General features: G+C 46.0%; 1 protein-coding gene and 1 pseudogene across 3 annotated transcripts in view; both read left to right on the top strand.

Moving 5' to 3' along the window:
- Positions 1–2,132: 2,132 nt before the first annotated feature.
- The window catches only part of TNK2 (tyrosine kinase non receptor 2), a 42,701-nt gene continuing 31,976 nt past the window's right edge, over positions 2,133–12,857 (top strand). The window contains exons 1-2 of one of the 3 annotated variants that reach the window (XM_071220638.1): positions 2,134–2,391; positions 3,498–3,540. The gene's annotated coding sequence lies outside the window, so the exon portion shown is untranslated. Of the gene's footprint in view, positions 3,541–12,857 lie in introns of all 3 variants that reach the window. The other 2 variants (XM_071220637.1, XM_071220639.1) reach the window with 2 other exon arrangements.
- LOC112320536 (ubiquitin-ribosomal protein eS31 fusion protein-like) lies at positions 8,933–9,906 on the top strand (annotated as a pseudogene).

Below are 12,857 nucleotides of genomic sequence, written 5' to 3'. Positions count from 1 at the left end.
TTAAATTCCAAATCTGGGAGGAGGTTGGCACAGGCATGTTAGAGGGTTGGAGTTATTCCTACAGCCACCTCCTGAATCTTGTGAGTCTTATGCTTCTAGACTGTCATTTGCTCCATTACGCTGAAAGCTCCCTGAGGGCTGGTACTGGAGTCACAGAACATTGCAGAGAAGGAGACAGCCTCAAAGCTCCCAGCAAAGCTCCAGTGCTCAATATGGTGGTTGGTGGGGACAGTCCAGGAGCTGAGACTGGGCAGGATGGGAAAACAGAGCAGGAGGCGTCTTTTCTGTGAGCCTAAAGCTCAAGATAACCCTACACTTAGGATGCAAGAGGGATGGATGCATTTGGCTCTTGAGAGTAACAGGAGAAGTGGGAGAATGGGGAGCTGGGCTCCTCTAATGAATCACCTAGCAGGACTGACCAGAATGCAGGTACTTTGATCTCTTGCTTTGTTTGATTTGGAGCTTGATTTACCTGCAGAGAAGCTTGCTCCAAATCAGTTGTTTGCATCTTCGGACCCCTAAAAATCTAGTTAGAACTAATGCTTCCCAAAGTGAGGCTCCTGGGTTTGGCATTGCTTTGTTGTGTCTTAGTGGTTCAGAACAGACTTTGGAGTCAGAAAACTGGATTTGAATCCCGGTGTCACTAGTACCAGCTGAATAACCCTGAGCAAGTTACTTACTCATGTAGAGTCTCAGTTCTGCCATCTGTAAAATGGTGATGATAATGTATACCTCATTGGGTTGTGGTAGGGGTTGGATGTGAATAAATGCCAAGTGCAGGGCCTTACCCATAGGAAGGCTCCAAAAACCTTAGCAAGTGTCGTTACTGAGGTAGTGTGAGGGAGGTTGGAGAGAGGACCCCTCAGATTCCTTCCCCCTTCTCCCCTGAGGTCAGGCAACAAGGGGAAAGACCTTAGCCTGACTGCCCACCAGTAGGGTCAGGAGTCCTTCCTATCCTAGACCCTCTATTGCCCCAGGTAGGGTACATTCACCTCCTGCTCGGCAGCCCTTGCTCCATGGGGGAGGGCAGCTGATACATACACTGCTATGAAATGATTTAGCAGAAAGTTGCTCTGCCCACCTCACAGGGTAAGAGAGGCAATCAGCCAAATCCACCCGGTCCAGCCCCTTCCCCTTCCAAATTGGTGTCTGAAACATATGGCCTTCTTATTGCCTTACTGTCGTCTGGCCAGTGGGAGTGTAGAAAGAGCCATCCTTACTCACTTCTCTGATGTCTGATTTTGGAGACAGCCCGTAGCAGGGCCAACCGGCTGAAAGCCTCTGGATTCTAAACTCCTCTTCCAAGGCTGCCTCCAGAGTGCAGGCTGCACTATCACTGGGAGGAGGAGCTCTAAGTTTTCTCCTCCTTTGGAGGGGTGCGGGGAGAAGAGGGTCCAAGACGGAGTAGTGTAGGAGGGAGGAAGGCCCCCCACCCTTTTTTTTTTTTTTTTTTTTTTTTTTTGGCCAGGGACTCGTTCTGCCCGTATTCACAGCAGGAAGGAAGGGTCACTGGCCAAGGCTGAGAGAGCTCTCCCTTGTTGAAGTACATTTGAGTACCCTTTGGGAAAGGGTGAGGTGGGCCCAGGTTTAGTACTAAAATAGATTAGTACTAAAATCCCTCTCTGCAGTCACTCACTCACTAGATTGTGACCTTGTAAATTTTGTAATCCAGCCTCTTTTTAAGGATTTTATTTACTTGTAGACAGAAGAGAAGGAAGGGAGAGAAACATCTATCTGTTGCCTTTCACACACCCCGAACTCGGGAGGCGGCGTGCAAGCCGGGCATGTGCCCTAATCCGGAATCAAGCTGGTTCGCAGGCCGGCGCTCAATCCACTGAGCAACACCAGCCAGGGCCCAGCCCCCTCATTTTAGGAACGAAGCAAACGAGGCCAGGTGGAAGTGACTTTACAGTGCCCCAAGGTAAGCACAGCTGAACAGCTACTTAGAATTCAAGACTCCTATTTCAGTGCTCCTCTACTGGGTGTGGTTGACTACACCTTCTCAGTGTGGACGCCCTACCTTAGGCTGCACCTCCCTTTCCTTTTTTGGCATCACAGGAAGGCGCCAGCAGAGCCTGATGGAGGAGGCTAAGGTGAAATGAAGTAGGGGAGAAGTAGGGGGGAAGTAGGGGGACCAAAGAACCGGAGCAGAGGGAGGAGTAAGCGGGACCGGGCTCTTTAAGAGGGCGGTCTGGCCCCGCCTTCCCGCCCCCCTTCCGGCAGCGCAGGCGCAGGTGGGCTCCAGGAACTCAGGCGGGAGGGCTGGCGCTCGTGGCTCGCTGGCCGGCGCGCGGGGCCGCAGCACCTGCGGGGGCCGGCGTAGGGCGCGGCGCCCATTGGGCGGACGTCGACGCCGGTGGACAGAGTGGGGAGGCGTGCCGGGGAAGTCGGGTGGGTCAGGGAGTCGGAGGGACGCGACCTCGCAGCCCTCTCCTCGGAGGAACGGAGTGGTAGGAGCCGGGCGGGGGGCAGCGTGAGCGATCTCTGAGGGCAGCACCATCTGGAGAGGCGGGACCGCGCGGCCTCTGGGGGGCAAGCGTGTGCGCTGGGCAGTGTGGGCGGGGGACCCCCAGCGGTTCGCGGAGGAAGAGCGGGGCGGACTTAGCCCCGGGCTGCCCGAGCAGCAGCCGCACCGGGTCGGGGTTCTCAGCTGGGGCCCGCAGCAGCTCCGCGGGCTGAAGCTCGGCGTGGAGGAGCAGGGGGGCGTGGGTCCGGCAGTGCAGGAGGAGGGCGGGGTGGGCCCGGGGGTGCAGGAGCGGGGCGGCCGCGGCCGAGAGCCCAGCCTGGGGGTGGTGTGGGGGACGCCGGACGGCGCGGACTGGAGGCGCCCGCCGCTGTGGACGGGCTCGGGGAGCTGGCCTGTGGTGCAGGAGGAGGGGCTGGGGGCCCGCAAGCAGCACCAGGAGAAGGGGGGAAGCAGCCTCGCAGTGCAGGAGCGTGGGGAGGTTCGCGCCGGGGTGCAGGAACGGGGGGAGGGGAGCCCACGCCGGCTGCTGCAGCAGTCTGAATTCGAGGACCGCTCCTGGGAGCGCGGGAAGGGGCTCGAAAGTTCCGGGGAGCAGGGCGGGCAGTACTGGGAAAGCTGCAGGCACCTCAGACGGGAGGCGGTGGTTCTAGGAGAGGCCCCGGCTCGCCCAAGGAGACTCGAGCTGGTAGGGAGGGCACGGCCTGTCGGGCCCCAGGGGCCTGAGGGGGAGGGGCGCCTAGGGGTGCAGGAAGCAAATTGGCTGCCCGGGGTGCAGGAGGGACAGGTGGTGCGGGCTGTCCAGGAAACATTCCTAGACGAGAAGGGGTCCCAGGAGAGAGAGAGACCCCCTGAGGGGCACAGAATCCGGAGGCGCCGGCGGCGGAGGAGGTGGTAACTCTACAGGCTGGCAGCCCAGCACCAGGATCCCTCCAGGGCTGAAGTGAACGCAAGATGTAAGGGTTCAGGGAGTGGAGAGCAGAAGAGCACTGACAACGGCTGTGTCATGCTGGATCCTCTTCTCCCACCTCAGCCTGGACATCATCGAAGCTGTGTCTGCAGAAAGACAGCAGAAGGTAAGGAAGTTCATTTCTGTTTTCAGCCAGAATTTGGTGTGTTTGAAAGCAGTTTGGGGGGGTGCAGTGAGGTGAGGGTGCTCTCCAAACTGCCCTTGTTCACTCCCTTGTGTTTAAATCAGGGGAGGGAGGAAGCAGTGCAGTTCTCAGCAGCGAGGCAGGACTTCCCCCAGTGCTGTATATGCCAACTAGAGTGATGGGGCATTTCCTTAGAGTCTAGACTGGAGGTGAGATTGGGTGGCTGCCAGGCCTGGGCAGAAGGACGAGAGGGGTAGCCCCAGGCCGAGGTTGCAGAGGAGGTAGTCATCCCTATACCTGTGGAGATAGGGGTGCCTTCTTGCCATAGCCGGGGTGGTGCAATCAGCATAGGTTGTTGTCTCAATTCCAGAGAGGAAAGGGGGCAGTGCTGTGTTAACAGAACCTTATCTTGCAACCTTGTTGGTCACGTGAGCTGAGGCAGCCAGTGACTTGGGCACGAGCCTGACCTGCTCCTGTCACACCTTCTTGTCACAACTGATTAATTTTGAGGGCTCAGAGCCAAGGATGAATAGTGGGCAGAAGGGTAGAGAGCTCCTGGGTAGGCTTTCTGTCTCTGTTTGGGCTGTCAGGACCCTAGCCTGAAAGGGGTGGGAGAGGACAGGGTATCTATACCATTGATCTCTGGGCACCCACTGTGGCCCAGACCTCAGCTTCACCCTGTTGGAGGTGGACAGATGGGCAGCACTGGCATTGTGGGTTCTGAACCCATGGGTCCTCCTAGGGCTGCTCGCCTCTTAATCTGGTACTGTCTGGGTTTTTGCTTTCCTAGTCCTTGGGGCCAGGGGAGGGGGTAAGGTGTGCAGAATTGCTGCCTGCCTCAGGGCCTTAGCTGGGTCCCATCTCTGCCCCATCCCAGGGGGTGGCTCGGAGTCACATGGCCCCCTGCCCTCTGTCTGAAGCAGGCAGGGTGGACGTAGTTGGAACTGGAGGAGTGATGGTGGCTTCCCTAGGCAGACAGCTGCAGGGACTGAGCTGGAGGAGCCGGTTCCCCTGCCCCTCAGTCAAACCCAAACCTGTCTGTCAGCTTCATTCCCCACCTGCCCATCTCACTGCCACCCCAAACATTCATACACCTGAAGTTCACGTGCTGTGTCCACTGTGCCTAGCTCTTCTGGGACGGCCAGACTGCTTCTGTCTCTGGCTTCAATGCAGAAAAAGTGTTCTAAACACGTACGCACAAGCACACATCTTCACCCTGTTTCAAGTCGACATTTTTCAATTTGTTGGTTGCTGAAGATGAGGAGAAAGACTTTGCCAAATCTGGGTTTAGATTACTTATTAGCTATGTAGCTACTGGAGCAAGATAATGTCTCTGGGCTTCAGTTTCCTTGTCTGTGCGTGGGCCATGCCTTTCCCTACTGTGTCCTGAGAGCAGAGGGCTCAGACCAGTCTGGTGCCCACCTGCCCAGGAGCCCTGGCTGGCAGATTTTGGGGAAGAGGGGCCAGTGCTCCCAGATGTTTTACTCTGGCTCCTAAGCCCATAATTACCCCTCTGCCCTATGCTTTATTCTGGAACATGAAGTGCTTTTTTGTTTGTTTTTAGTAATAGTTTTATTGAGGTGTAATGACATTCGGTTAATGGAACATACTTAAAACATAATTTAGTATTTTAAATATTTATTTACTTTTAGAGAGAGAGGAAGAGAGGGAGAAAGGGAGGGAGAGAAACAGCAGTGTGCGAGAGATACGTGGATCTGTTGCCTCTTGCATGCCCCCAACCAGGGGCCTGGCCCAGAACCCAGGCATGTGCCCTGACCTGACCGGGAATTGAACTGGTGACCTTTTGGTTCGTAGGGCGGCACTCAATCCACTGAACCACACCAGCCAGGGCTAATGTTTTAATATATGTCTCTACCTGTGAAACCACCACCACAATCAAGATAATGAACATACTCATTATTCCCAAACCTTCAAAAGTTTTTTGGGGCCCCTTTGTAATCCCTTCCTCTTACCCCTCCTTTGCTATCCCTGCTTCCCCAGGTAACAGACTGGTTTGCTTTCTGTTACCAAACATTAGTTCACAGCACCTAGAATTTTATGGACACAGAATCACACAGAATGTGCTGTTTTCTTTTGCTCGCCTTTTTTCACTTACCCCAATTATTTTGAGATTCATCCATGTTGTTGCAGATATTAATAGCTTATTCCTTTTTATTGCTGAACAGTATTCCATTGTGTGTATATACCACAGTCTGTTTATTCATTCACCTTTTGATGGGTTGTTTTCAGTTTTTGGTTATTACAAATAAAACTATGAACATTTGTTGAAGTCTTTGTATGGACAAATGCTTTTTATTTCTCTTGGATAAATCCTTAGGACTGGAATGGTTGGATCATATGGTAAGTGTACATTTAACTTAAGAAACTGCCAGACTGTTTTCCATTTTATATACTCGCCTGTTGTGTATGAAAGTTCTAGTTTGTCCACTTTTTTGCCAACACTTGTTGTAATTGGTCTCTTTAATTTGAGATATTCTAATACACACACACACACAGTGTGCTTTTAATGTCATGTCAAAGAAATCTTTGCCTAACCCAAACCACCGTGGTTTTCTTCTACAAGTTTGATAGTTATGGGTTTTACATTTAGGTCTCCCATCCATTTGGGGTTAATTCTTGTACTTGGTACAAGGTATGAGTTGAAGTTGAGTTTTTTAATGTAGAGATTCAAGTTGTTTGAGCACCATTTGTTGAAAAGCCTTGTCTCTGCAGAATTGCCTTTGCCCCTTTGTGAAAAATCACTTGTCTATATGTGTGTAGATCTAATTCTGGACTCCGTTTTGTTCCCTGGATGTATTTATCTTTCTCTATCCCATTATCTTGATCACTGTAGATTTATAGTAAGTCTTGAAATCAGGGTAAGATCTTGAACTTTGTTCTTCCTTTTCAACATTGCTTCAGTTATTCTAGGTTCCTTGCATTTCCATATGCATTTTAGAATCAATTTATTAATTTCTAAAAAAAACCCCAGCCCTGCTGGTATTTTGATTGGGATTGCATTGAATCTATAGATCAGTTAGGGGAGAATTGAACCTTCTGACCAATGAACAATACATATATATATATTTATTTAGATTTTTAAGAATTTCACTGGTGGTTTATAGTTTATAGTATATAGATCTTTCACATCTGTTGTTGGATATATCCTTAAGCATTAGCATATTTTTTTCAGTGCTATAGTAAAGGGCCTATTTATGGTATTTTTTATTTTTTAATTTTTTAGAGATTTCATTTATTTTTAGAGTGGGGAGAAGGGAGGGAGAAAGAGAGGAAGAGAAACATCAGTGTGTGGTTGCCTCTTGCCCGCCCCCAGCTGGGGACCCGGCCGGCAACCCAGACATGTGCCCTGATTGGGAATTGAACCGGTAACCTTTCAGTTCACAGGCCAGCACTCAATCCACTGAGCCACACCAGCCAGGGCTGGTTTTTTAAAATTTTTTAAAATTCTATTTATCTTAATTGTGGTGAAATACACATAACGTAAAATTTACTATTTTAACCATCTTTAAGTGTATAGTTCAGTATTGTTAGGTACATTCATATTGTTGTACAATCATCACCACCATCCATCTTCAGAACTTTTTCCATCTTGCAAAACTAAAACTCTGTACCTATTAAACAGTAATTCTCATTCCTCCTTCCACCCCAGCCCCTGGCAGCCATCAGTCTCCTTTCTGTCTCTGTGAATTTGACTACTCTAAATATCTCATAGATGTAGAATCATACAGTACTTACTCTTTCCTCTTACCATGATGTGTTCAGGCTTCATCCATGTTGTAGCATGTGCCAGAATTTCCTTTTTAAGGTTGAATGATATATTGTATGAATATACTTCAGTGATGCTGCTGTAAGGTGGTGGTGTTACTTTTTTAAATTTCAATTTCCAATTGTTTGTTGCTCGTGTATATAAATACAATTGATTTTTGTACAGGGAGTGGCCCCCCCCAAAAACTGGAATTTTGGAGGATGGGCGCCTTGTAATACAGACTACTCCTGCTAGGGGAATGTTCTAGGAGCCCATCTGTATCAGTCTCCCCCCTGGCATTGTTGACAGAGGCTGTGTTTGGCTTCAGTGAAATTTTTTTTGAAGACTCAACGCCTTTGCCCATTTCACGATGGATGGTTTACAAACGCACCTGCCCACAGCACACTGTGTGTTCTACAGTTTTTGACCCAAAACGGCATGACCCCTGTGCCCCACCCTCCCTATTCACCCAATCTCGCCCCATGCGACCTTTTTTGTTTGTTTGTTTGTTTCCCCTGATGAAAAAAGTCCCCAGAGGGAAATGTTTTGCCAGCGTGGAAGAGGTGAAACAAAAAACAGCAGGAGCACTAAAAGGCATCCAAATCAACGAGTTCAGAAACTGCTTTGAGCAGTGGGGAAAAAGTGTCGATAGGCGCATCGCATCAAATGGAGAGTGCTTTGAAGGCAACTGAAGTTCAAACATGTAAGAATAAACACAGTTTTTTAATAAATAAATTCCAGGGGTTTTTTCCTGGAATTTCCTCCAGGATATTGTATATCAACAATATTGTATATTGTCCCTCCTTGTACATTGACACTGAATTCTGCCACCTTGCTAAACTGCAGTATTCTTACAGTTTTTTGTAGCTTCCATTGAATTTTATACATAGACTGTCATGTCATCTGATAATAAAGATAGTTTTACTTCTTCCTTTCTGATCTTTATGCCTGTTATTTCTTTTTCTTGCTTGATTGCACTGGCTATATCCTCTGATAAAATGTTGAGTAGAACATTAGATTCCTTGTTTCTGGTTTTCAGGGGAAAGCATTTAGTTTTTCACTGTTACGCATAATGTCAGCTGTCATTTTATCACATACAAGCTTGATTAGGTGAAGAAGCTCCCTTCTATTCCTACTCACCTGAGATTTTTAATAGGAATGGATGTTGGATTTTGTCAAATGCTTTTTTGTTTATCAAAATGATCATAAAATTTTTTGTTTTAGTTGTTTAATACATTGAATTACATTGATTGATTTTTAAATGTTAAAGCAACCTCACATTCCTTAGACAAACTCCACTTGGTCATGATGTGTTTTTCTGTATATATATTGTTGAATTCTGTTTGCTGAAGAATTTGTTAAGAATTTTTGCATCTATGCTTATGAGGATAGTTTTTTTGTAATGTCTACAGGATTTATCATATATATCTTCGTTATCATAGTCTGCCTCCAAGTGATATTAGTCTAAGAGCCATGAGTAGTACATTTTTATTTCTCTCCTCCCTTTGTGCTGCTGTTGTCAAAAATTATACATGTTGTAAATGCCACACTACACCGGTACTATTTTTGTTTAAAAAGTTAATTTATCTTTTAAAGTAATTTAAATAATAAGAAAATTATCTTGACTGTTACTCATGTAGTTGCTATTTCCAGTGCTGCTCATTTCTTTGCAAAGATCCCTATTTCTATATGGTATTATTTTCCTTCTGTCTGAAGGACTTTAACACTTATTATAGTGTAGATCCGTCAGCTGATAATTAATTCTTTCAGCTTTTATATGTTTAGAAAGTTTATTTAGTCTTTATTTTGAAAAGATGCTTTCACTTTCTGCTCTGCCATCTGCCGTGGAACCAATGCCAAGATGCAGATTTTCATGAAAACACTTTCAGGGAAGACCAGCACTCTTGAGGCTGAACCCTTGTATATAATAGAAAATGTCAAGGCCAAGATCCAGGATAAGGAAGGGATTCCTCCTGATCAGCAAAGACTGGTCTTTGCTGGCAAACAGCTGGAATATGGATGTACTTTGTCTGACTACAACATTCCAAAGGAGTCCACCTTCATCTTGCGTTGGGGCTTGGTGGTGGTGCTAAGGAAAGGAAGAGAAAGTCTTAAACACCACTGCCTAGAAGAATAAGCATAAGGGAAAAAAGGTTAAGCTGGCTGTCCTGAAATACTCCAAGATGGATGAGAATAGCAAAGTCAGTTGCCTTCATTGGACGTTCCCTTCAGATGAATGTGGTGCTGGAGTTTGTTGGCAGCCGCTTTGACAGACATTACTGTGGCAAACGTTGTCTGACCTATTGCTCTAACAAAACAGAAGATAAGTAACTGTATATGGGTTAATAAAAGACACGAACGAACAACAACAACGACATGAACTAACAACAAAAAAGATATTTCTGTTGGAATAGAATTCTAGTTAGTTTTTTCTTTTAGATCTTTAGTGATGTTGTGCCATTGTCTTCTCATTTCTACTGTTTCTGCAAGAAATTTGATATCATCTTTATCCTTGTTTCTCCGTTTGTATAGCATGTCTCCCTCCCCCTCCCCAGCTACTTTCTAAGATTTTCTGTTTATCATTGATTTTGGTCAGAATGATTATGATGTGTTTTGATGTAGTTTCCCTCATGTGCCGCCTTTTTTTTTTCTTTCCTGTATAGCCCAAATCTTTTTTTAAAAATTATTTTATTGTTGTTCAGTTATAGTTGTCTGCATTTTTTCCCCCACCACTCCCCACTACCCCAGCCAAACCCACCTCCCTCCCTAGCTTCCACCCTCCCCCTTGGTTTTGTCCATGTGTCCTTTATAGTAGCTCCTGAAAACCCTTCTCCCCACTGTCCCCTCCCCCCTCCCCTCTGGCTGTTGTTAGATTGTTTTTAATTTCAATGTCTCTGGTTATATTTTGCTTGCTTTTTTTCTTTTGTTGGTTATGTTCCGCTTAAAGGTGAGATCATACGGTGTTTGTCCCTTACTGTCCAGCTTATTTCACTGAGCATAATGCTCTCCAACTGCTGCTTGGAGTTTAGTGAATGTCTTGAATCTGTGAACTTACGGTTTTCATCAAATTTGGAAAATTTCAGCTGTAAGTTCTTCAGATATTTTTTTTGTTCCCAACTCTCTTCTTCTCTCTAATTATATGTGTTAGGGCACTTGAAATTTTCCCACTGCTCACTGATGTTTTGTTCATTTAAAAAAGAATCTTTTTTTTCTGTTTCATTTTGGAATTTCTGTTACTCTGTCTTTAAGTTCACCCAGTTTTATTCCGCTGTGTCTAATCTGCCTTAAATTCCATTCAGGGTTTTTTTTTTTTCATCTCATACAGTGTAGTTTTTATTCTAGAAGCTTAATTATAGTCTTTTAAAGTTATAATAATTATTTTAATGTTTTTGTCTACTAATTCTAATGTGTGAGTTCTGGGTTGGTTTTAATTGATTGCTTTCACTCCTCATTGGATTATAGTGTCTTGCTTTTTTGCATGCCTAGTAATTTTTTATTGGATGCCAGACAATGTGAATTTTTTCTTGTTGGTTGCTGTGTATTATTTTTTTTCATTTCTATAAATATTCCTGAACTTTACTCAAGGATGTAGTTATATGACTTGGCAACGGTATGAGCCCCTTGGGTCTTGTTTGTAAGATTTGTTAGATGGGATCACAGGTATGCTCAGGGTAGGGCTAATAATTCCTCACTGCTGAGGCAAGATGCGTTTGTGTATTCTGCCTGATGCCTAGCTTTTCCAGCCTGGCACTTAGGAACAGTCACTTTTCCCAGCCTGTGAGCACGAGGCACTGTTACTTCTAATTCTTTTGACTGTTTTTTTCTCCCAGCCATGGGTCGTTTCTGCACATTTATGTGATGGTCAGTTCTCTGCTGAATATTTGAGGGGGGCCCCTTACAGACCTTTATGGTGCTATCTCTTTCTGATGGTCTGTTCTGTGAACTTTGGCCAACTGAGTCTCCCTAGACTCTCAGGTCCATCTCCCTAATTCAGGGAGTTCTTTGAGGTCCACCCGGTTCTCTTCCCTATGCTGTAGCTCAGAAACCCAATTGTAGGGCTGAGCTCCTCTGTATCCTATCTCATAGGTATCACTGTCTTTTGTTTTCCTGAAGTCTGGTGTCTTTAAACCATTTTGTATAGTTTATCCATTTTTTGTTGTTGTTGTTGTTATTTCATTGGGGAGTTTAAACCTGATCTCTGTTATTCCTTCTTGGTCATAGATGAGGATTTGACTTACTGTATTTTGCCATGTATAATGTGCTCCTGTATATAATGCGCAGCCATGTTTTGATACTGATTCCTATGTATAATGTTCATCCTTATTTTTCCCTAAAAATTTGGTCCAAAAGTGCGCATTATACACAGCAAAATACAGTAATTCCCTCATTCCCACCTTTCTACCCTTTAATGCTTCCCATCATTCAGTCTGTCCACTCTACATATATCTGTCCAAGTGTACTTTGATCAAACTCTCCAGTAACTGTCTAAATTTCTGAAGATGTCATTTTCAATGAGATATTCTATCAAATTCATCTTCCTGAAGAAGTTTCAGAACCTGGTGTCCTGAAGCAGCGCAGGACTGGTTGCTTCCTGTCATGACGCTTAGCTCTCTTCTTGGGATCTTTCTTCAGCATCCTGGCATTTCCTTCGCAGTCCTTTTGTGTTGGGTCTCCTGTTTCCTGTATCTTGTGTCTTCTTTGTTGGTTTACTCTCTGGTGTTGGTAGAGCAGTTCCTCTCAGTTGTCACTAGCCCACCTGCTTTCCAGCTTCCAAAGTTTTGCTGTGATTGTCTCTACTGTTCTTCTCATCCTTGGGGACTTCTGCCATTCAAAAATTTCTCTTTTTTAAATTGTAGTTTTGGTGGGGTTTTGGGAAGGAGTGACATTATGTACATGCATGCAGTCTACAGTCTTCTGGAAGCTCCATCCCCTCTTTAAACATACTCAAAAAATCCATGAATTTATTCAGTATCCAGTATATAGTCAATGAATAAGACTCCAGCTCTGCCCTCCATGGGCATGCATCCTTGAGCCAAGCAATGTAGTACACAGCTGTGTATGGGCTGAATCCTGGCTTCATCTCTCGCTTTCTTGGTGACCCTAATCACCTCTCCAGAGCCTCAGTTTTCTTATCTGTAAAGTGGGGATAAGATAGGGTAGTAAGGGGAGGGGGGTTAAGTTGGTCAATGAAAATAAAGCTTTTAGTGAAGAAACTACTACACATAGCTTTTCTTGAGAACCCAGACTGTGACTTCTTCTCCCACACCCTGTGTTTTCACTAGGATAAAAGCATAATAGGTACATGGGAAGTAACTGAGGAGAGGTATGGGGTGAGAGGTTTGACCTGGTCTCTCCCTTCAACAGCTGTGCCTCCTGGAAGCCCTGAAGCTGAGGACCTCAGCTGGGTCTGAGAACACTGGGTTCTTGTCTCTGCCTGTCCTGTGTATGCTGTGTCTTCTAATGAGTCAGGGTCTCCTCTCTGGGTCCCTGACCTTTACCAGTCCCTGACCATGCAGGGTAGCCCCTCCATGGC

Source organism: Desmodus rotundus, chromosome 2 (assembly GCF_022682495.2).
Source record: "Desmodus rotundus isolate HL8 chromosome 2, HLdesRot8A.1, whole genome shotgun sequence".
In the NCBI taxonomy this organism is placed as follows: domain Eukaryota; kingdom Metazoa; phylum Chordata; class Mammalia; order Chiroptera; family Phyllostomidae; genus Desmodus; species Desmodus rotundus.
The sequence above is the reverse complement of the archived record's forward strand: the minus strand, read 5'-3'. Positions and strand labels throughout refer to the sequence as shown.